We start from the raw sequence: 25,519 nt of genomic DNA on the forward strand, positions 1-25,519 counted from the left end.
CAAACAGCTGACTAACTGCCCTCAAACCTGTAACACAATTGTCCAAGATGCACCTGTAAGTGCACCTGTTCTTAGTGTCTTCTTTTGTCGCGCCAGCACTAACAGCATTTATCTTACACAAGGGAAATGGTTGTGTAACAGAGGTAGCCACAGACCTACAGTACAGCAGCAGAAGCACCTCGCTAAGGACTGCAGGGCGCAGATTTAAACAGGGCACAAAAAAAAAAAAAAAAAAAGCTTTTTTGCTGCATTTTTTCTTTTCAACCTGCAAGTCATGGAGACATTGTGAATATGAGATGCTCTGGTTTTGTTACATCAATTATTAAACTGATTCAAGCTAGCATAGCAGATAAGCTGACTCTGCTACTGGTGGTTGAATAGTAATTGTGGGCTTAACTTTGTTTGCCACGGGGAGAAGTTTCATTTCCTGCATTTAAAATTAGCTGTATGGAGATTTTTGGGATCTGATTTTAATTATTTGGATCATTATTTGTGTTTTGTCACAAGTCTGACTCACTTTACAAATTATGGTATTTAAAAAGGGCTCACAGAAATCAATCAGTGACAGGAAGTGGAAAGACTAATAAACGAACAGATCGAACAGATGACCAGTGTTCTTAAATTGTTCTAAATGTGCGGCAGTTTGCCTGCCTGTCATCGCCTGAAATCGATTACTCCTCACACATTGCTCTTTAATACCTAATCACATTACTTTAGTAATTACTCAGCAGCAAAAGTAATGTATTGTATTGCGTGTTACTGTACTTTCATTGCTCAGCCCAGCTCCGCCAGAGGTGTTTCTGAACAACTCCGAAGCTTCTATCCCCATACATGGTATCTTTTGTATTTAGCATGTGTAGAAATAGAAAAGGAGACTTTTGTTTTAACAAGCAGACATAATATAGTTTGGACCATCCAGCAGCTAATGCTAGCTTAGCCTCTGTGAATGCACACAGCTCTCCAGTCCGAACCTCAGCTGTGCGGTTACACCATCCAACAAAAACCAGGTGATTCCTGAATGCACATGTACTCCTGGCTAATGCTGGGCGTGGCTGCAAAGAAAATGTGAATAGGACTAAAGGACAACTTTGGAAGAATCAGGAGTCACATTTCTTGTTACTAGGAGTCACATTTCTCCTCTTTTGATAGAAGCTAACTGCGTCGCCCCACCTCAAGCCCCTGCACCAAGGTCTGGCAAATCCTGGACCAGTCTATCAACTGAATGCAGAGAGACTGATCTGTTATGAACCATCATCTAATTCCTGGTAGGAGTTAAAATGCCAAAGTAAGAAACTATTACTGGGATTAATAACTGTAAATTGGGACTTCAAAAATGAATCACATAACTGTAACATGTTACTAAGTAATGCTTTCCTGCCCAACACTGGTTATTACAAATAAAGTTTAAGTTATTAAGTTATTTCTATATATTTTTAAATACCAACATAATATACTACAATATTATAGAATAACTGTGCACTATCATGGTGGTCCATGAGAGAATGAGGGATAACAGAGGGATCCTAAAAAAAGAGTGAATTGTGTATGTACTTATATTCAGTGGTAGTGTAATAAAAAAAAGAAAAGAAAAATGATGCCGTACATGATGTACTGTCTTTAGTGCAGTCACTTTTCCAAAACACTGAGTTCTAGCTTGAGGAGCGTGAGTGAAAATTAACCTGGATGGTTGGCTAACACGCTTATGGGCTAATTTAACAGTTTAAAGGCTAATTTAACAATGTAGCCAATGGCAGGAATCATACAGTAACATGCCACTACAATCTAATGCAGTTATAAATATGTTTACAACAACTCAATGACAGTTATGTCACTAAGTAGTTAATCCATCAGTTAATCAGTAGAAGCAGGCCAAAAAAATCTGTGACAACCGAGTCCTGTCCACCCATGGCTGCACATCCACCGTCGACCTCAATATGGCTGCCGCGGGGTGCTTCAGAGTGGGCAGTATGTATGTACTTTATATTACTCTTCAGGTAAGAAGGCTCAGAAGTGCTTTGTCTGTGGAGAGAGTGTGAGGACAAATGCCAGCTTGTTTTGACAAAACAACTACTGACAATCCATCCTGAGGGAGAATAGTGTCTCTGTGTGTATAGACATGAGTGCATGCCTGAGCGCACACATGCACAAGTGCATTGCAGTGTGAATCTATATATTACACTGTGTCCTTTCCTATTTACAATGGATGTAGCCAGTATTTCTAATTTTAGCACAAGAAATGTCTCTCCTGATAAAACTCCTTTACCTTTGTGTCATTATTGGTGCAGGAGAGTGTGGTGAATTGCACCATAAGGTGGTAACAGTACAGTTTCAATGCCATAATTACAGAGACAGTTCAAAAAATGCATGATGAAGGGAGACATTATATCTGCTGGGAAACCTGGTGAAGTCTGCGTGACAGTGATGAACACAGTCTTGGTCTGCATATCCACACGCATCCACACAAACACCACAAATTTGGGCCACAAATTTATACTCATCATGTCATGTACTGTGTATTGTCCCTCCATTACTGTAGTGTAAACAATAAGAAACCTGAAAAATCCCAGATGGCGTACAAAATTGTAAAAAATCCAAATGTAGAACTTTCAACTTAAAAATAAAGCATTACATTTGCTCCGTAGATATCACCACAACCACTAATAATACTCATGCTGCAACTGTAGTAGTGTGTGTGCTGTTACTATGAATAATGCATTAAATTAAATTCTTAAATAACCTTATGTGGAGTTACTGGAGACCTTTATTTTGAAGGGTACCGGTTAACACATCCAGTGTTATATAAGCTATTTTCTATTTGCTGTTAAATCATGTATGCATGTTTCATATGGCAGTACATATGGTTTCATATAGTAGGTGCTGTTTCTTATAAAAGGGAATGCGTCAGGATTCTGCCCCTCACTCCCTGGTGTTTCCCCTTTCTGGTGTTCCCTGTTAGTCCCCGGTTTCCCTGTGGTTAATTTGCTGTGTATTGTGGTCCTTTGTGTGTGTGTGGATGTGCTGGGTGTGGCTTCCTGGTTCCTGCTCCTGCCAATTCTCCTACGCATCACCTCGTCACCTTAACAAGCTGCTGCAGTATATTTACACTGGCTCTTCACTCCATTCATTGCCAGATCTAGTCTGTTCACCTTTCTGGTTCATCACCACTGCCTTCCCCTGGGTGCTCCAGCCTCACCCACTCATTGTCTTAAAGCCTGGATTCTCTTCCCTGTACAGCGTCTGCCCTGTCGTCTTCCACTACTCCAGCCTGGTTCCCATCTTTTGCTGCCTGCCCTGCTCCTCCCAGTCAAACCTCCTTTCCAGCTAACTTTGACAGTCATTCCTGTGAATTGTTCAAACTGTTTAGGAATTCTGAGTTCTACATTTTAGTCAAAAATATGCACTTTATTGAATATAACAGAATGTTCTGTGGTATAGTTCTTGCTGTATTTTATTAACTGTATGTCTTATATTCTGCTTTGCTTTACATCTCTTTATGATATTTTATTCTGGATTTTTCTACTATGTGAAAAAACCCAAAGATTTCAAGTTTTAGTTACATTTAAAGATTGTTACATTGTAAGTTTCCTCTGTTGTCAAACGTGGTTTCTTGCCAGGAGCAGGTGGTGGTCATTGTCGCTTGACAAGAGCTTTGGCCATCTTTGCGTTTACAAGGCAAGAGGTTATAATACGCCCTCTGAGCAGCGCTATGACTTCAGGGAAGATTGGAGGCTATAGTGAGTCGCTGTCGGAAAGTGACGCCACGGACCAGGGCTATCTGGTTAGCATGCTCACTTCAGTCGAAGAAAATTTGTGATAGAGAAAAGAGTTAACATTGGTGTTGCTTTCCGCTGCTGGAAACAGCTCTTAGTGAGTAAAGGAATTAAGTTTGATACTGAACTTGCAAGATTTCTTCTAGACTAGTAAGTTAACAGCTGTTAATGCTAATGTTGGCTCTGTAGCAATGGCAAACCCTGCTGTGGTCGAATCAAAAAAGACAGTGGCAGGGATCAACACAGGCCCATGGATCAATCTAGGAGGCACTGGGATGAATGGACTGAGAGAAACTCATACCCAGCACTAACTTTCACCAGTATTGTCATATTTTCTACAAAAAAAACAACAATTATGCCATCGGAATAGTTTGAAATATCTTCTAATAACTTAAAGTAATACACACTGGGGCTTTAATGATGCCATCTTTTTTTAAACACTGGAATTAACATCTATATTATTCCTTATGATTGGCAGTTACTGTATATACAAATGTGAACATATTTACATTATTCAGATGATCAAGTACATTTCACACGTTGTGAAACATAACCGTAATGTAAATGCTTTATAATGTGATGCTAAGTAAAAGGTCTCTCATTTACATGAGGAGAACCAGTGGCCCAGCTTCTCTTCAACACAAGACTGTTCAGAGCCAATCTCATTAGCCTTCAGTTCCTCCATGCTGCTTCAGTGGACAGAAACTTTAATTGCCACGCATAAAATCGACATTACATGAAATATTATCATCTAAAGGCAGGAATAAATAAAGCGGGCTCAGTTTTAATGTCAAGCTAACACTAATTGAAAGTCCCCTCAGAGTGCTGACTGTGAAATTGATCGCACAAAAGAGACACAAATTATGAGCAGTAAATTCAAGACAGCCCATTAATGAAACAGACAGAAGGAGACTGTAAATTGATAACATTTGAAAGAAAACAATACTAAACCGTGCTCAATGCCTCCGCATCGTGGGATGAACTATTTCCTGTGGCCAACTTAAGGGGAACTTGCATTATAGCTGAACCACAGCGGAAGGCAACCTTAGGCCACAGGAGAATCTAAGTCCACATTGTCCAACATTTAGGCACTCGAGGGGGGTGGGGGGTTGGATGGTTGGTTTGGTGGAGGGGAGGGTTTGAGTGCAGAGCCATCTTGTAAGTTATTCAGCTAGTTTTCCAGATAACAGTCACGTTGCGTGTGCTACTGTCTGCCTGCAAGAGAAGGAGCATATTGTTCTGCCGTGAGAGACATGGGATCACCAGCTTTTCGTCTGCAATAGTATTAGCGATTCTTTTCTTGATATCTCTCTGATATCTCTTGATTTGTGAAAGATGCAGAATCACATTAGCTGAACGAAGAAAGTCCTACCAGCCTCTACACCCAGCGTACTGTACACTCCATCTCTGTCTTTGTCTCATACATGTTGACACCTGCAGTGACAGCCACCTCTGACTGTAATCTCATCCACCTCCTAAATCTGCTTTCACCAGCCTCTATGAAGGAGAAACGCTAAAGCCTAGGATGTCAGTGCTTGATGAACTCCAGCAGCTGCACCTGCTGTGCTGCTAATGTTTTTTAAATTGCAGATTGAAACATGTTATGCACAAGATTTAAGCTGATGTATACCAAGTCAATGGAAAAAAGTCAGATGTGCATTTAGAAGAAACATCTGTATACAAACTAGACGAGAGAAAAAAGAGAGACTGGAGGACAATAACATAATTTCTTGTTCGGGCTAAGCCTATAGCAAACATCTGTACAGTTGATCTTGGTCCATTAACATAAATTGTACAACTGGTCCAGGCGTCACATGAATAAAAGGCAGAAATTCTTTTGCTTTCTGTGTTACATAGCCATGTTACATTAATACAATAATAATACATTTTATTTGGCAGCGCCTTTCACAGCACTCAAGGACACTTTACAGTACATTGTACTGCCATGCTAGCAGCTCTGTGAGGCTAAACTAAGCACAGCAGTACTTTGAGCTTTACCAACTTAGTTTAGCGTACCAACATGCTAACATTTGCTAATCAGCACAAAATGCAAACTACAGAATATCCATAGTTTGCAGGTGTTTGGTCATAAACCAGAGTTTGACAAATTAAAATTTTGATGTGATGATGGCTACACATGGAAAGTACGGGATCACCAAAGTTGTCAGGAGTCATTGTCTGGGTATCATGAATATTTGTGCAAAATTTGGCACCAATCCACTTAGTAGAGGTTGAAATATTTCACAGGATATATTTCATTGATAAGTGAAAAAAATTTACAAGAAGAAAAGTCCAAAGGAGTCAGAATATCCTGCGGGCATCATCGGAACCAAATTTCATGGCAATCCATCCGATCGCTGTCAAGTAATTTCACTGAAAATCAAAAGTGTCAAACTCTTTGGTGTTAATTCATTAGTAGCTGCTGAGACATTTTAGTGGATAAGTGAAAAGTTTGACCTGCTGGTGGCACTAGATGAAAAGCCAGGGGATCATCAAATTCATTTGGATTCATTTTTTGAGGACCCTGAAAATTTCAAGGCAATAGGCCTATTTCAGTCTGCACCGCAGTGGTGGACTAACTGACAGACCAACTGACAGCGCCGTGTATAAAAATGCTACAAGGTCTCGTCCCAGAGAAAAGGCAGTCGTTTATCTTAGTGAGACTGACGTCATCTTTCAAGGTCCCTTCTACAGACTGCAGACACAAAAACAGAACACATTTCTCCTTAACTCCAAATATGACAACAAATATTTCTCTGTTGTGTTTCCCTCCTCTGTGTAAACAGATTGTGTCTAATGCTATCATTAGTTTCTCCCGTGTGTGCGTAGAATTGCGTGCTAGCTCCATCTTTTATTCTCTCTTCTCATTCGGTTTGAACAGCTCTATTCTCCACCGGGGGAGAGAGACGGCATCTTATATCATCGTTTTCACTGAACTGAAAATAGGAAGTTCAGAGCATGAAAATGCCTTTGACAGAGGGGGGGGGGGTCTGCTGTTGCTGCTGCTGCTGCTGCTGCTGCACCCAGAGCCTGATGTTTAAAACAAGGCAGATCTGGAGGGTTTTGTCTGAAGTCCACCACAACTGAGACTGAATGCGTTATTATGATGAATACATTGCTCAAAGGCAATGCATATGTGATGAAGATGTGGGTATCTGCATGGTTTACAGTCATTCTTTGTGATTCTTGCTAATGAAATAGCCTCAGCCTACAGGCAGAGGGGCAGTGCAAAGGCTGCACTTTTCAGCAAAAGTACTTCAAAATAAGTTCTGTAAAAGATCAAACATGATGCTGAGATTTACATAAAATATACATAAGAAAAATCAAGCTAACAATAATAGATAATTGTAGAATAAGATCAGTCATTTTAAAAAGTGTTGTAAAACAGCTCAGCAGTAAAGATCTGCTGTCTCGATCTTGTGACTAACTGCCATAACTAACTGCCTCTGCTCTGGATGAGATTTTGGTATTCAGCTAAACCCGTGAGTCAGCAAAAACAGGAATACTGCAGTGGAAATTTAACGTTGTGCAAACTCATATGTATTGAATCGACCTGGCTCGCTCCACAATTTTTTTTCAGCTGGAAACCATCCTCAAATCAGCACAAAGCAATCTGACACATGAAATGAACAGTGAGGAAGTAATGATTCAGTGTCGTACAGAGGCCTCCTGATTGTTCAGAAGTTAACCAGTTTTAGATTTTGTTAGCTCTCCATCCAAGTCCAATCTTGAAAGCTATCCGCATGTTCATTTAAATTCTCTTTTATTTGGAGAGAGCAAATAAAACTCAACAGCATGAAGAGACTTCATGGCCAGGGCACCATGCCGCTGCTTGTAAGAAGTGTGTTACGAGGTTTTTGGAGGGAATAGAAACTGATGGGTTGGACTGCTGCAGAGCTGTTGTTGTCTGAGGGCTTGGTGTGAAATCAAAGAGAAGTTTCTCTCTAACGCCTGCTGCTTTGGAGAGAAGCCTAGAAAATGGAACAGTGATATTGTATCAGTTTGTGTTAGTTAATGTGATGGTTGTCTCTTCCTTTTGCAGATCTTTTTTTTTTTTTGTTGCTGCTGCACGGTTAATGATGCTGGAATGAGATATTAAGTAAATTAAGCACAGTCACATCATGTTCTTTCTTAATCCTACTTTAAATATTTCTTCTAATTTACCACTCCCGGTGAAATGTCTGTGAACAGATTTGCTTCCGAATCGTCAGTGTTTGGGCTCAGTCAGTCATCACAGCACACTCTGTTTGAATGAACCTGCTTTTATTTCAGAGACAGAGACAACAGGACAGAGACTGGGATTTTGGCAGAACAGTGGTGCTGTTATGATTCAAATGCAGTTGAAATTGAATTGTTGGCCAAACAGAATTGAGAAAATGAGAAAAAAGGAACAGCTTTGTCTATTTTTTAATCCCAAAGCAATTGATTAGTGGGAACAGATTGAAAACTATATTAGTGCTTTAGATTGAGATTGAAATTACACATTAATTAGATTTTATTGCTTTATTGCAAACTCTTGATTGAGAATCATGATTGTCTTAGTCCCCATCCAGAGAATCCCTGTGTTGATTTAAAGGAATGATCAGTCACGTTTTAATGGCTTGTTGCACCGAGTGCCGACACATGTGCATCAGAGGAGGTCTGCAAGCATTGCCAATCAATATAAACAACTCCATTGTGACCTCAAAGTCTGCAAAGATTTCACCAATTTTCTTAAAAATCATTCAAGGACATTGTTTTGGTAGAAATTCTTCTCGACCTGCACGTTTCAATACAGAGAGTCATTTATTTTTCATGGTTGATTGGGTCAGACTGGATTTGCGCTTGTTTACTTCAACCAGTTATTTGCAAATGGCAATGTAATATGTGAGAGAGCAAGAACCTCTGCAAGAAAACACTTATTAGTTAGTGATATTCAAAATTAGACAAGGTCAGTTAGACAAAGAAATGAGTGGGCTTGCTCAAACAGCGATGACCTGTGAGAGTGTGTCCACTCTGCGCTGTGCAACGGGTATCAACAGCAGATGACACAATCACCTCATTTTAATGAAGCAAACTGAAACCAAGACTACTGAGACTTGTGAATGTGATTTCTCAATGAAAAACAAGAAAGTAAAACAAATTGCATAAAAATTCACCTAATTAGATATTATTTTAATTATTTTCATTTTTAATCAGTTTCATTTGTTCTTAATTAGGCTTAAATGCTTTTATTGTTTTCTTTTGGTAGTCAGTTAGTGCTATAACAGGCAGCAGCACTGATTGTTTAATAATTATTTAGAATCTATTATTTATAAATTCTAATAATCAGGCATGTTTACAAGATTATGTAAATCAGCTAACATTAAAAGTGACTCAAAAGTCACAATGCCCAGTGAAGTTTACTATCACATTTTCACATCTTTCTTTCAAACTGAGCCAACACAAAAAGTAAAAAAAATATATTTAATAGAGGAGAAAACTAAACTATACGTGCTTTATGATGAAAATCATATCAAACCTATATATAATAATATATATAAATAATTTCTAATAATAGAGAGAAAAAACTAGTTAAGAAAAACAAACTAAAATAACCTTTAACCCCTCTGAACCTTTCAGCCATTAGTGCAGTAAGAAATAAAATTATGTTTATTTATTTTTTTTAATGTGGCTCTGTCATGTAGTGGTTATCATAAGCTGATTTTCTGAGAAATATAATGTAGGTAATTGAATTTTTAAAATGTCTATTTGTACACATGATCCCTTTGTCTAATGAATACCTATGGAGGTGGGTCTGCTAGTTTGGTGTGTTGCGGCACTTTAAGGCAGAAAGCTGATCAGTATGCATGTGTTTCAGACAGGATTTGTAGTAACAGTGTAAAGTACAGTACCCTGATCTGACAGCCACACGCTCCCCAGGCACAACTGTGAGCTGAGTAAAGGAAAGTGTCATATTCTCCAATAAGCTGTGTGTGTATTTCTGTGTGTGCTTTAGGGGGTGGGGGGTGTGCTATCGCAGATGTACAGTATGTTTTCAGGATGGAGTTTGTGGGAATAATAATCTTTGCTACTCAAACATACTAGGTACGTTTTAACTGCATGAATAAAACACAAAGTCGACAAATGAGCTGTTCCACCTCAGCAGTCATCGCAAAATATGATGTGGGCCTGAGTGGCCGTGTGTAAATGAGCCATCAGCAAATGGCTGCAAAGTCATTAATTAGATAAAACACAACTTGACAGATGCTCTGCCGAAAGAAAGCTGCAGCTGAAATATCCAAGATGTTTGCAAAGGTTTTTAAAACATTGTCGCGTCCTGATGATTTCAGATATGTGCAGCGAGAGCTGGTTAATTCACTGACTGTGTCATATTTGAGGATAATAGCTCCCTTTGTGTTTGTGCATCACTTATAAAGCTTTGGCTGCGAAAAGACTGTTCCTGTAGGATCAATAATCACACCAGTGCGGTCCTAAAATGGGGGTATTATAATAATTACTTTTTTTTGTCTGGAAGAATATTAGAGGTTAATGTGATCCAGTTTCCACCTTGCATTTTCACAAAAACCTACAGTATTTTAATATGTAATTAAAGTCAGTTTTGTAACATTCTCCACAGCCTCGTCATATTTACAAGCCGTTCTCTATGGGGGAGAAAACCCAGCAGGATGAGGCATGTGTAATCTCTCTTGACAGAATGTTCATGAAAATTAGGATCCTGTCACTGCTGTTTGCTTTTGGATACGTAGCAGGAGAAGCAGACTCACACTGAATTTCTAGCTGCTCTACAAATGACGCCAGAGTGGAGCAGCTGTGTGTCTCTCTGTGTGCAGGTAAACAGATGTTGGAGAGACGCTGCTGAATGACTTGCAGCAAGTCCAAGTCATAATGGCCGACTGAACAGAACCGCATTGGCTTACAAGTTTCAAGTGAGTGTAAACGCATGATGACAGCCCTGTTTCTATGGTTACACACAGTGGTCACATGGGTGAAACAGCAGGAGAGGACTGCCTCTGTCTGCAAGAGATGACATGTTCTTGTTGCAGAGAGAACTTTGCCTGCTCCTGGGTTTGTGTGTGTGTGTGTGTGTGTGTGTGTGTGTGTGTGTGTGTGTGGTGGTGGTTGGTGTGTGTGTGGGTGTGTGGTGAGAGAGCGACAGAGAGTAGAGGACCGGGGCCAGTACATGTGTTACGGCCCATTATTAACACAGACCCGGTGAGGGGCGATGAGCTGTCCTGCATATGGCCTCCACAGCCCCGGCGGAATCACAGCACCGCCTGCCCACCGGTCCACCCCACCTGCTCCTCAGCGGAGCCAAGCGAAACCCGATCCCCATGCTGGTTACATTTCCTGTTGTACGCAAGCAAACATAGAACCGCCCTAAGAACGTCATCCAGTTCGCATTTCAGCCAGTGCTTAAATTGATCTAGGCATTCATGCATGTTTCACACTCACAGTATGATCACATTTGTCCTCCTCAAAGGGGAAGAGAGCATGGTCCAACATTTACAGGTCCCGAACTGCCCGCCAACTCAGATCTACTTACTGTACTGCATCTATTTTAAATCCATGCAGTACATTTCCCTTTTAATACTTTCACTTTTAGGTGAAGCATGTTTGAGTTAAAAAACTTACTTTTAGAACTTTTGGAACATTTATCTGCCTCCCAACTAAAGTTCAGGCAGGATGTGTAAATCATGTACCCCTTCAGCAGATTATCATCTGATCCCACCAGTGATGTTGACTACGTTAAACACAGCTGTCAACACCTCATTTATTTCTTCAGCTTTTTGCCTCTGTACAGAAAAAGACTGGCGTGGTATGGGTTCAAATGTGGAGGTATATGCAGTGTATATGAGCAGACAGTGCTTTGTGTTACATGATTAGGGCCATTCTCATAGAGATTTGATACAATATTACCATGTACCTAGATGTGTTCTGTTTTAAATGTGTTGGTAAGTTTCATCTGGTGTATGCATGTTAGAAAATATGTGGAAAATATAATATAATCCACAAACACTGGTTGAGAAAAAAACGTAAACTCAAGGTCAATTTCGTAGCTGTTCTGGAGCTTTTGCTTATATCACATGAGCTTCATCAGCAGATGGAGTTTGACCTGTTTTTCTGAAATTATAGATTTTCAAATTTCCATTTTTACCCACGCTAGCAGCATGGCTATATCAGCCTAACTGTCTGTACACTCACACACTTTGATGGATTGTCATTAAGTTGCTTTACAGTGGATGAGTCCCACTGACTTCCCCTGAATTTTCCTCTAGCAACATCAGCAAGTCAACTTTTTCAGTTGTTGAAAACAACAGTTGTTGTTAATGTTTTCATGCAATTAAATATCTATTACTTATTCACTTATTAATTGGACAGTTTGACACAATATTAATATTCATGATCCCCAGAGGTTGAATGCTACTGACTTTGGTAATCTGCTGAATTTTGCTGTGGTGCCACCATGAGGTTGTCAGCTTGTTTTTTAGTGAAATCACTCAACTAACTATTGGATAGCGTGTCTTGCAATAGTAATAAACTCTGAGCCTCTGCACAAACAGTCTATGCTTATATCACTGTATTACACTGTATATACATGAATAAAGCACAAAATGTACATGTAGTGCATGTATATTTATTTTTGTTCTAGTTCCTCATTAATCCAACACACTTGCTGTTAGTGTGTATCAGTGTTGAAGACTTAAAATCCTGTTTGTTTCATGTCATATGTGACATGTGGTTCTGTTCCAGTTTTATATTCAGGAGGATTGACGACAGTGTTCCTGGCAAAAATATTGTGTGACTGTGCAGGCTCAATAAAGCCGGTCTGAACCGACTGACTCATTTAAACCATGCTGTGTCGCAGCAAACGTACATCCACAGCACAAATGCTTGTGTTGGGAAAACTGGAGCTGTAACAGTGAAAAGCCCATGGGGTTGGTCCTCTGATGCACGCTTGGCCTTTCTCATATAAGTTAATGTGGCTGGAAGAGCAGGCTCACTGCTCTACAAAAACCTACTATCCACCACAAAGCTGGACTCATGCTTCTTTTCCTCCCACGTGAATGAAAAAAGCCCATCTCTGAGGCCGTTCTCCAGTCAATAGTAGCAGTCTGTGCCTAAATATACTTTCCTCTGTTTTCTGGCTTTGTCTAGGCAGTGATACAGTTAATCTGCTCTTGGTGTGCTGGTGTGCTCCATGAGGAGAGAGAGAGAGGGAGAGAGAGGCTCGCAATAACACGCTGACAGAACAAGCAGGGAGGAGTGGCGAGGAGCCAGGTGATTCAGAACATGTGACAGGGGGTCAGTGCAGTGGGAGGTAGCGAGATGAATGACTGAGGTGTGAAGCCTTGTCGCTAATGGAGGCATCCACCTCCACCAAGCTCTTTTCCTGAAGTCTGTGATTAGCTCATCTGCAGCCTTGCCTTCGGCTACGTGCCTTCAGCCTTTGAGCTCTGGCTTTAAATATTCCTTTGTGAATTTGTACTCAAAAAATCTCTACTTATTCCTAAATATCCAAATCTGGTCTGTCAAGAGAAAGCAGCTACGTTTGCTTATGCAACTTGACGATGAGGTGCACACAGAACCACAAAGGCTGCTGCAAGTAATCAACGTGAAACAGTTTATTTCAGTTTTTAAAGGGCTGTTTTGATGTAAGGCAGCTTGGCCGTTTTGCTTTATGTAAAATCTGAAATGCTTCCTCTTCACACTTCACTGGCTAATCTGACCATTCTCTGCGCCTGTTGTTAGTTGCCTTGGTTACAAAGTCCTTCAGCATGGCATCATAGTACAGTAGCGTTCATGCTCAATGCAGAGAAAAGCATCATGTGCTGTGGAGGAGATGGCATGTTGTGTGCTGCCTATTGCTGAATTTGTTCATGTTTTTGGAGGTGCAGGAGGTTTGTTTATGTCTTCGAACAGAAAGCAGAGATGAAACATTCATGTACATTACCGCATGGATCACTGCTACGATTGTGTCTTTCACGCAACAGGAGCAGGAACAGTTGTTTTGAATGTTTTTTATTGGATCTGCTCATTCATGTCTACCACCTGCTCCCTCAGCCCAGTTTGCCTCCTCCTTCTATCTGTTGACAAAGATTCTGCAAAGTGGATCTCATTCACTGAGAAATTTTGCTGCATCTCATTAAGCAAACTTTAGTCTAATTAGGGAGGCACATTCGGGTTGGAAATATAAACTTGTTTCTGCTTCATATAAACAATATATTCAGCAAATATCTCTGCCTCTGTTACAACATGTACAAGAGCAGACCCACAGAGACTGTGAGTTTCAGCACAGTCTGCTGTAATCTTTTACTCTTGGAAGCTTTGCAGGTTACCAGACGACTCAGGTGTGGGAAAAGTCACGACGAAAGGTTACAACCTCCTGTTCAAAAAAAAAACCAACACACAGCTTCAGGAAAATACCAAGCCGTAAAGATGGTGTTCCATAGTAGCCATAAATATTTTTATCATAACAAGTTATCAAATGTGACAATGTGAAAGGGGACGCTCATACTGAAGCTGAATCTTTAGCTCTCTACAGGGCTTTATAGTGAGTTGCAGCTCATTGTTTAGCTGTCCAGACCACAACTGCCCTGTTCTCGTTCACCCTCATATTGCTCTCATAGTGTCTTTGTCCACAGCCGGCAGCTGTTTACAACCTGCCCAGCACCAAGCAGCAGACAGACACAGTTAGATACTAGCTGGTTAAAATAGTGGAGCATTTAGCAGCTAAAGAGCCTCATATATCACTCAGGATTTGGAGGAGACAGAAAAACAGAGGTAAAAAAAAATGCAGTGGATGTTGGACTCATGAATCACCAGTAAAAAAACTCATTTATTCATTCTTCATTTGCAAATAAAAAATTTGGAATACAATGTACTAATGATGAACTTCATATTTGCTTCCTGCAGTGACTCAGACCTCCTTTAACATTTCTGATTTAATTGCACACTCTCTAAAAAGTTGCCTGCTTCATTAACAAGCCCTTTACCCCCTCTCTCTCCTCCTCCTTTATTTGCCAGCAGCCAAAACTGCACTGTTGCACGCTGACAAAGCTGCACTCTGACAAAGCTGAGCTTGTCATCTTACTTTAAAATCCAGCTCAAAGACAGAAAATGCACAGATCATAAAGCCAATTCAACCTCCAACGTGCCTCTATATCAAGGTGTCTAAAAACAGTATGATAATCTCTCCTTCAGGCTGATGCCAGAGCATCATTAAATCCTGATTCAAGGGGTCAACTCATAGCACATCTCTAACCGCATCACCACGGTGACAAACTACCGGAGCATGAGGGAGCGCCATCGATTGTAGTCATATAACTGCCAGTTGTCTTCAGGCTCTGTCATGCAACTTTAATGAAAATAGATTTCCACTGTCCTTCACCTGTGCAACATGCAGTAGAGACCAGTTCAACATGTACAGGAAACAATATTAAAAGGGACAGAGAATCTAATAACAGGAGTGACACATGAATCATAACACTTGTGAATTATGTTTCTCTCAGAAAATAATCTACTTTTCAGTTTTACTTCAACAGTTGCTGGTATTTTTTCGTTTTTTTTTTTTTTTTTGCACTGGTCTGATTTTGGTTAGTAACAGAAGAAGTCATTAGAAATGTCAACATATTTAATCAGTGTTTTGTTGAATAGAGCAGAACTATGCAGCAGACTTGAAGTGATGCATAAAATGTCACCTGAGAAAATTACCTTGCGCACTCAAATAAAATGGAAAATGCCACCTATTTCTTCAGGACGCAGTCAGCAAACACTTCAACTCAATAATAATACCTTCCATCCATCAATAATAATACCTTCCATCCATCACAGCCTTTATCTTTTGAAACCCTGCTATCTCTACCACTGTTGTGAATGAGAAAATGACAGAGCGGGCAGCAAACTAAGTGGCGATGACAGCAATGCTCCACACAGGAGGCCCATTACTTCTGATGCACAGTGGAAAGGAGAGGATGTTCCAGATCAAGACTGCAGTAACGTCACCGCATGCCTTTGCATAAGCGACTCGCTCGCAGATGAAAATGTCTACAGTGGCAGCATGAATCAATGGTGAGGTGAAATATTAATCCATTTCCATTTAAAATTCCCCTTCAAATTTTCTATTTGTGGATGCTTGGCAGGGTGGCTCTTTGAAGCTGCATGGTGCCATGAGGTTTGAGGGCAGAAAACACTCCTTCTGTTTGAGTTTTTTTAACTGGACGCTTCCTCTGTCTTAATCACGATTGATGACATTGATGAAATCAGTCTCACTCTTTGTTTAAATTGACACTAATTGTTTCCTTCTCATAAACAGAGCCGACAGTGCCACATGTCATTACAACATAACTGTTGTTCTGTGCTCCCCCTGATAGAACCCATAATGAATGATGACAGAGTTTATGTCAGTAATTTGTTCCCAGATGCCTGTGACAAGAAGAAACCAGACAGGAGAAAACAGCACAGATGAAAGGCTGATTAATCCACAGCTGACCCTCCTATAGAGGATATACACTGTCGTCATTTCTTCCTGTGGTACTACCTCCCTCACCAACACTGAATGACAAAACAGATTGGTAAGTCTGCAACAAATGGGTAGAGCTGCAATATCAAGAGGGAAACGAGCAAAAATATCTTAAAAAGGAAAGGCCAGAGTCAACAATGAAACACTGTCAGTGGTTTCTACCATAGACTGTAAATAAAGATGGACGTAGCCTCCTTACAGTCACCCATCGGTTTCTGAAGAGCAGTTTGGAAGCTCAGAGTGAGCTGCTCCGCCACTGCTATCTTGGCAGTGCCTGACTCTGCCTTACTCCCAGCTAATCCAAAAATGGGCAGAGAGGTGGGGTGTGTGTGGAGGCCAGACTTCGGTGCATGCTGTTTTAACAACAGTGGCAAGCATAAACTCCCGTTAGCATCATTAGCACAGCTGGGCGTCTTGCTGGAAGGCTAACCCAAGGCTAATTTATTTGCCTGTTAATTTGCTAGTTAATGAGCTAAACTAACAAAATTTTAATGCCGAATGCAGACAATGATACCTGCTAATTAGTGCTAACGTATAAACAAAATAATACTACGATTTTACTCACCACAAAAAACACAGCACAGACTTCCTCACATTCTGTTAGTGAATTAACCACACAACAAGGGAAATTAGCCATAGAGCCTAAACCTTTTTTTTTGCACCAGCCTGTAAACATGTTTGTTTCTGCTGTAAAGTTGGGCATTTTAACATGAGAGCCATTGACTGAGAATCGATTGGCTTTTGGAGTCAGCCTCAAGTGGCCATTCGAACAACTGCAGTTTTTGGGACTTCCGTGTTGGCTTCATTTCTCAGCTCCAGAGGTTGCTGCTTGATCTCTACACAACTGTCATCAGATGGTAATTTCAAATGTTCCTGAATCCTGATTGGTGCACAGAAATGTGTGACATCATCTTTTTGAATGAAGCTCCACCCACTTGAAAAGAGAATGGATAAAAACATTAGTTCATAAATCTCTCATCTGAATAACCAAAACTTTTGTAATGTTGGTGGAAAATTGGGTCTTCATGTATGACCTGTTGAATAGATAAGTTTTGGGGATACCATTGATTTTTACATTGTGGATAATGTTAGCGCCAGGTTTTGACAAAAAGACGAATGCATGGAATAAAAAAGATCATATCTATGGTTTGGTTCATTGACTTTGACACTTTTGTCCATTGCAACTCCAACAATCATATGGGAATGCAATGCTAAATCAGCATAGATAGACTCTTAAAGAAAGATTTGTTAGCCTGATCATAATCATGAGAACTTCAAAGGATATTCTAGTAGTCTCCACACTGATTTGTAAAATATTTAAATTTTATTACAAATTTAATTCAGAAGATTACGTATGGTTAGTTGACATTACACAGCAACAAGAAGTAGCCTATGCAGAAGTACCACTTCCCATTGCTTCTTTTCTCTTTGGCCATTTTGTAAAAGCTTATACCTGAATTGTCTAAAGTTTGCGCAGTTTTCTACATGAATGCATGAAGGCAGATGCTGACTGATGGATGTGTGTTACTCAGGCCTTAATTATACTTCTCCTGGCTGCAGGTTGTGTGTTTCTTTTCATCTCTGTTTCAAACCTGGGTCCTGGCAGGTGTTGAATCAACCACACTATGCACTGTTCAGATTTGGGAGGTGTGCAAACATAATATTAATATCTATAACAGATAGAAGATGATCTGAATGATGGCAGAGATATTTACTGACACAAAGATTAACTAAGCAGCAGAGAGAAAGTCACTATGTGCACAGAGGAGCTCTTATAACAAGGATGTTGACAACACCCAGTAATGCATGCATGCACTGTAGGTTTAGTGAGTTCATCTTGAATGCTTCCACCATCTTTGTCACAAACGTGAGCATCTCTTTCATGCTAAGATTAGCTGCTTAATGTCAGATGCTGCATGGCATGACTGCTTAAAGGCTGCTACAGGTATCACTGCAGGATTTATTCGCTGTAGTAGCCCCCTCATTTTACTCTCACTCACAGCAGGATATTGATCCACTGTAAGTGGAGTGAGCTTGTACACGGCTACAAAAAATAACCCATGTGTTGCTGCAGTTTGTCTCTGACTTCATGGTGTCACTTATTTTTGCCGGCTGGTTGAGTCATGTGAGGACAGTGCTGGCTCGGGTTTGATGGGTGGACAGCAGCAGCAGCAGCAAAGCTGGAGAGGCAATCAAATGGAGCTTATTAGCTAAAATACCCTACACTGAATCAGAGATAATGGAGGCAGCATCTAACATATGTAGAACTTACTGTCATCAAGATTTATTTAGCTGGTTTATATAATAGGATTTGCTCTGCAAAAAGTGACATAAAGTATGATATTCATATTGCATGACATATTAGTGAAATAAAAAAAAAAACATCTGCAAGCCGTTTGGAAATGTTTTCTAATGAGCAAACATGTATCACATTATTTAATTTCCTCTGTGCAGTGTAGTATTTTATATCTTTGGCTTTTTGTTGAGTCTAGAAAAGAAATCTAAATATCTACATATATAATAAATATATATGTCACAATATCAGATTTTCACTACACAATTATTATAGCCAAAAGAATTTACAATAACGATATTATCATTATATCTATAGAGAATTTGAAAATAATCATAATAATAATGCTGTCAGTCAAAGTTATCTTTAACTTTATTAATTGTGCGTTTTGTCTCTTATTTTGACGAATGAATTAGACTGAAATATGAGTGTAGGGAGGTGCAGAGAGAGTCTGTAACCATAACTGTACAGAAGAGTACTAAAAGAACAATTGCATTTAATGAATAGTGAGACGGCAACCAGATGAACTGATAAATAAAAGATCCACAAGGCCAAACATCTGCCATCACAATATTATCATATGTGTATAATATTAACATAATATTAATATTTCATTTTATAAATATCATGGTTATTGTCAGTACCACACCTGATATGAATATATATAGAGGTAATATGGCAAAAGCTGTAATTACCTCATATACCTGATATACCTCACATGTGGGTTATGTAAAGTCAATACAACAGTCAGCCTCTGCAGTGGCAGAGTATCCACACGCTTTTGATTCCACTCTTCAAAGCGAGAGACTACACTCGCAGTCCACACACCAGTTCTCATAAAAAGAGCCAGTCCTATCTTATTACTTTAGATCTAACCCTTCCACACTTGTGGGATGTTGTCTCTGACTTGAGTCATTAAACTCCCTTCTCTGGTATAATACAGGTCCCTCACTCACACTCAAACACCTGCTACTCTTTTTTTCTCATAACAATATAATGAAATACCACATTGGGAGCATCTCTGGTGCTGCAATAATGTCAGCAGTGCTGCCTCCTCTCAGTGACAATGTTCCTGTGCTTTACTGTTGAAATGTGCACTTCACTCTCCGTAGAGAAAATGACCCTGTCCTTCCAGGTAGACACTTAAAAGTTGGGTAAACAAACGAACAAACGAACAAACAAACAAAGCAAAATGGACCAACCAAGAAAGTCACTGCATCCACAGTCTCCACTTGTACAAAGAGTGTTTTGATAAATGAAAAGCGGCGTATTTCAGATATTAGATCATCTCACATGATCACTTCACTGCAGCACATACCAATTTATGCCCCAATATCGCTGCTCGGATTTTGATCTAGTGTGAGTATTCAGCACAGTGCACTTCTCGACTGTGAGAGCACTGTGGTGTGGCTCCTGCACAGGAGCATTAGTGGCTGAAGACTCTCAAAGGTTCTATAAAAATTTTAATGAGCACAAATAAAGCCACATGCAAGGAGGGGGAAAATACATGTATAATATCTATAGAGACAACGGATACTTAGACAACACCATATGTACTGTACCACACCAAAGGCAGAAAGTGATGAAACACTGCACATTGGGATGTATTTGTTCAGTATTTCAGACATAGATGTGGATAAAATGAAAGCAGATGAATGAGTAGACTTTGATCCCACAGCTATCTGGGAGAACCTACTGTACTTTACTCTTCTCCCAGTTATTTATTTCCATTAATTTACAGCATCATTGTTACCCTCATTATCTCACACGTATTACCAAATGTGTACATCGGCAGTCACATTTTCAAAGCGATCCTTACATTTCCACGTTTCTCTGTCGTGCCAGCAGCTCACACAGAATCAAGAGCGGCAACAAGCCCAAGCTGGAGCGGCTCTCCCCGGAGATCTAATTGTGTACAAATTGTGAGGCTATGTGGTAATCTGCTGCGCTTTCCTGTGGCTGCCTCTGCCATGGGGCCACCTGGGGTCCACCGCAGGTCTGGACCTCTTCTGGGACTGAGCAAATCATTACATACAGCTCACCGGTGACCCAGTGCACATTGCTCATCTTAAAGGGCCTTTAGGACATTACATATGGATGAATGGTGTCAACTTATAGTGGAAATGCTCCCATGGTGGATTTTTTTTTTCTTGTGTAACTCTTGGCATGTGTGGCTCAGCTGGCTTACTGAGCTGCCAAAGGTACCAACCTGAATTTATATCTAAGTAGCAGATTAATAATAATGAATTCAAGTGGTAGATTGAAACTTGATCCCTGTGAGTTTTAATGAAAATTGAGAACTAAAGGTCAAAACGCTCTAATATTCACCTGAGGCACTGAACATGCAAGAGTTCAGAGGGATTGGTGGGAGCATTAGTGGCATGAGTTAGTCCTTAGGAACTTGTGCCTTTGCAGAATGAAAAACTCTAATTCGGGCACATTTCCAAAACCCTGATTAATTTTAATGTCTACAAAGGTCATCGGTGCATGTGTTTTGAATAACAAAAATTGCATTTTTGCATGTGGTATTTGATGACCGTTCACCTCAAAAAACCCTCTCGCTTTCATAACATTATACACTTGAGGCATCGCAAGAAAGGTGTTCGATTTTCATCAAAGTCCTAATTAGACTGATTGCGTTCATGTCTAGCGGTCTCCTATCATCATCCTGTGATTTCATGCCTGAAGTTTCTCTCTTTTAAATCATCTTTAACCCGCACGGCACGTGAAAAACCAAAGCAGACACAGTGTCAGAGAGCATTGCTGACCTTTGACATGCTACTGTCTGTTTGGTTTTTCACATTAAAAGTTTGCGCTGTAGGGGGAGTTCGGTATAAGTCGCTAAAAATGATCATTGTCTGTTTGAATGTTGTTCAGTGTTGTGACATGAGCATCCCCACACAGTTGCAGCATCAGCACTTATGTGTGCCTGTGGAGTCAGTGAAGACTTAGTGCTGTAATAAACTCCTGGAATATTAAAGACTCTTACTGTCTTAAAAATGCAGGTTCAGGATAGTGAGGAGATCTGATGTTTGTCCTTAATTTATACCCACATTAAACTGCTGGTTTGCTGGAACTGCAAAGTCTGGCAAGTAAATTCACAGGAAACATCTCACTGGCCTTGTCTTTAGGGTCAGTTTTAAGAAATGTTTATGTGAATGTACTTGGATTAGTTATGGAAATATTTTTTGTGCAATCAGGTTCAAATCTTAACTCATTTTTCTTTGCCCAAATGGTGAAGAAGCCATTTAAATTTGTGTTTAAGGCTTAAGATTTCATGGTGGATTAAGTGAAGATGGAGCTTTATTTCATAAGTCTATTATTCTCCATCCTGTAAAACATTATGTAGCAAACTTAAACGGCTGGGGTTTGTGTTATAAACAGGCTAAAATACGTCGAAAAAGGGAGAAAATTGCTGGAAGTGATCGCAGTTTGAGCTTTTTCTGCGGATCCTGCTCTGAGTTCATTGATTCCCGAAATGTGAACGGCTGTTCAGAAAAAAAATCACAACTTACCTTGACACCAAATTCCGCCTCTAAACGTAGGATCCAGTAACTGTCAAAGTCGAGAGCCCCCCGCCTCCTATTATACTAAACGCTCCTATGAAGTTTAGAGAAATAAAAGTACTTGTGCATGAAATTCTTGCGCTCCTCCGGTCTGTAGTACTGTACCATCTGTTGTGCCTGTGCGCGTCGAGCTCTGCGCGGTGAGGAGAGGAGAGGAGAGGGGAGGGGAGGAGAGGAGAGAGGGGATGGGAGGGGAGGAGGGAGGGAATATAGTGTCCAGAGCGCACAGCGCACACAGCGGGAGAAGGGTCAGAGACAAGTCTGCAGGAGTTCAAACCTCAGCCTACTGCTCACACTGTGTTTGACAGATCACAGAGTCAGGGTGCGATGCGCAGCCTGTCACTGATCATCGAGCAGATAGTGCAGCACCATTTAACTTGGACACTCATTTATACTTTAACCGCCTTTCGAGAAATATGAATCTAAAAAAAAAAAAACAAGTCCAGCCACACTTTACACTAAATGAACTGATTAACCAAAAGTGTTCTCTAAAGTGAGGGTCATAAAAGTCATAAAAAGCAGTAGTAGTTTCAGTAGATGCAGTTAGATAGTAAGTTTGAAACAGGCAAATGATGCATAACACACACACGCAAAAACAAACAAAAACCAAAACACTTAAACATGACAAAATGAAAAAAGAGGTTCAAATAAAAGACATGTTAAGCATACTTAGTGTAAGTAAAGGGAATGGCAGAATCATTCAGACCAGTGTGATGTTGGTGATCAATGTGTGATCAATGTGACACGACCAGACTCCTGCCATAAAGCAGCTAGCCAATCAGAGCTCCTGCTGCTAATCTATTTGGCTTTTACCCTATAAAAACAGAATAATGAAATAAAATATTTTCTGTGTTTATATAAGTTGTATACATGCCGCAGTGATTAACTACATTTACTCAAGCCCCGTTTTGAAGTCTTAAGTGCAATTTTGATGTATTTCCAATTTATGCTACTTTGTACTTCATGTTGCTCTATGGAACACTGTGGTAGTGATAAGTCAGTTTGAAGATCAAGATCACGCACATAACACATCTGATCGACATTTAAAATATGTTGCATTTACACCCAACAGATTAGCTCCACCTCAACCAGCTAAAACATTAAAGTGCTGCATACACAATGCATTAGTGATACTAATCCAATAATAATTGATAACACTCTTACAAGGGGCATTATGCTTCCTAATGAGTGCTTTAAGTACATTTAACAGCTAATACTTTCCTATAGTAAAATTACAAGTGCAGGGCTTTTTATTGTTGTTTATTTTATTTTTTATTTACTGAAGCAAAACATCTCAATTCATCATTCACCACTGTCTAAATACAAGTTAAAATAAGCATTATTCCAGCGGCACACTCCAGACGCCATACAGTTTGGGTCTCTTGAGATCGATGGCGGCCATGGACTATTGTAACTCCATCAGACATCCTGTACTTGTGACAGAAGGTCCAGCTCACTCTGACTTTCTTGTTTTTTCTCTGTTGGTTCATTTTGACATGAATTTGTTTTGTCCCTTAAATCTGCTGGTATCTACAGCAGCCATGCAAATAGTTTTGGTTACACGTATCAAGATTTTGAGACATCAGTCTCTGGAACTCCTGTCTCAAACCTAATACAGTGAGGGGATTTTGTTTGTGGAGCCAGCAAATTTGGAAAAAATGATTCAAACATTCACCAGCATCTCTTTCCAGGAAAGGTGATGTTATCTCTGATGATTTCTCTGTAGTCCACTGAGAAGTCTGAAATTAAGTAGAAGCAGAAATCTCAGAGGTGGAAACATCAAAATCTCGCCAATTGAAATAAAATCTGCGTGGCTCAATTCCAAGTAGTAGGTGATAAAAACACTTTTTTTTCTCCTTATCATTTGGCTGAAACAACCATTTAAACTACCAAATGAAGCATCTGCAGCAAACCTCCGCCTGTTGTTGGAGATGAAATCGTGCTCTAACATTCTGCGACTTATCCAAACCCCTCGAGGGTCCACATGTCCACACATATTACAGATGAAGAGTGAGAAAGAATGTATGCATAAAATGAGGAAGTAAAAACAGTGGATGCTCACGGATCAAAACGCGGGATGCTCAGAGAGCAGATGGTTTTCCCTCAATGTGACAGATACTGTACGATGCCCCACATATGTTCACAGTGACGAAATCAAAGGTCAAAAGAATCCATTTGCTACGGGAGAAGATGGACTTACATGGTAATGTTTTCTAAAATGCACTGTAGGCTGCTAATTCTTTCATTTCAAACTGTATCCTCGCCAAGAATAAAATCGAATCAAAAGCTACCTCTGGTCCATCACCTCCTGCAATCAGAAATGGATCCCTTCGCTAAATGCTGCTGCCTCCTCCTCACCCACATGTGGTGAAATCTGCTGAGGCAGGTGAAGAAGGAGCCTCCCACCCAGGATGAGTATTTTTGGCGGGCCGCAGACAGCACGTTGACCCCGGTGTCGCTGGGTGCCATCTGCAACCACCGAGAGAGGCCAAAGCTGACATACTGGCCATTTACAGCCGCTGCCAACTGGGATTATGGTTCTTCAGCTGTTCACGATGCACTTGCCAGGTTCGGTCAGTCTTCTGATGGAGTAGTGGAGCAGCATCGCGGCACAGCAGGGTCACTCATTTTCAAGGGGCAGTTCATTAGTTTCAGAATGCTCATAACTGTCCTAACGCTGATGAGTTTTAATTTGGTGAAATCTTAGTGGGATTTTAGTAAATTTTTGGTTTGTTTGAAGAAGCAAAATGAGTGTATTTGATGAGGGTTGATGATAACACACTGCAAATAAAGCAGTAAATGCACCTGACAACTACACAGCAGACTGGCACAATAATACGATTGAAATAAGACAAGATTAACAACGCCGCGGGGCTCTGGAAGAGTTGAAAAGTCGCACAGAGCAGAGTCTGATGTGTTTAAGAGTCACTTTCCTGTCTCCACTGCATCAGTGATGTAATGAAGCAAAGTAGGAGTTATTGCAGAATGTAGACTCAGCTGTCGTCTCCCGACAGTAGGACAGAAGAGACGGCCAGGGATCTGTCACCGGGATGTCACGTTCTTTAGGGCAGACCCGCGGGTTCCTTATCTCGTAGGAGTCTCAAAGGTGCCATGGAGAACCTGCGATTTCACATCTTCCTCTGTGGTTGATTGTGACTGGAGTCGACGTTTGGTGGCACACGCTTTGAGACTCAGTCACACAGTAGAGGTTAGAGTTTCTTACCAATAATTGTCTGTAGTGTGTGTTTTATCTCCTCTCAGCCCAACCACAGAGTGTATATAGCTCTTTGTCTTTACCGATCTCAGTTTCGCAGACCTTCTGATCACATGATTTTAACATGGTGTTTATTTTTTTAACTGAAAAGTTTGTTTCATTGTTGTTTTTCTT

At 40.3% G+C, this 25,519-nt stretch overlaps 1 protein-coding gene across 1 annotated transcript in view; it reads right to left on the reverse strand.

Annotated features, from left to right (window-relative positions):
* Positions 1–22,217, reverse strand: part of camkv (CaM kinase like vesicle associated) — a 41,203-nt gene extending 18,986 nt beyond the window's left edge. Inside the window, exon 1 of the mRNA XM_022745320.1 lies at positions 22,081–22,217. The gene's annotated coding sequence lies outside the window, so the exon portion shown is untranslated. The remainder of the gene's footprint in view (positions 1–22,080) is intronic.
* Between the last annotated feature and the right edge of the window lie 3,302 nt (positions 22,218–25,519).

This window comes from Seriola dumerili, unplaced genomic scaffold, assembly GCF_002260705.1.
Source record: "Seriola dumerili isolate Sdu_G_001 unplaced genomic scaffold, Sdu_1.0 BDQW01000088.1, whole genome shotgun sequence".
NCBI classification, from domain to species: Eukaryota; Metazoa; Chordata; class Actinopteri; order Carangiformes; family Carangidae; genus Seriola; species Seriola dumerili.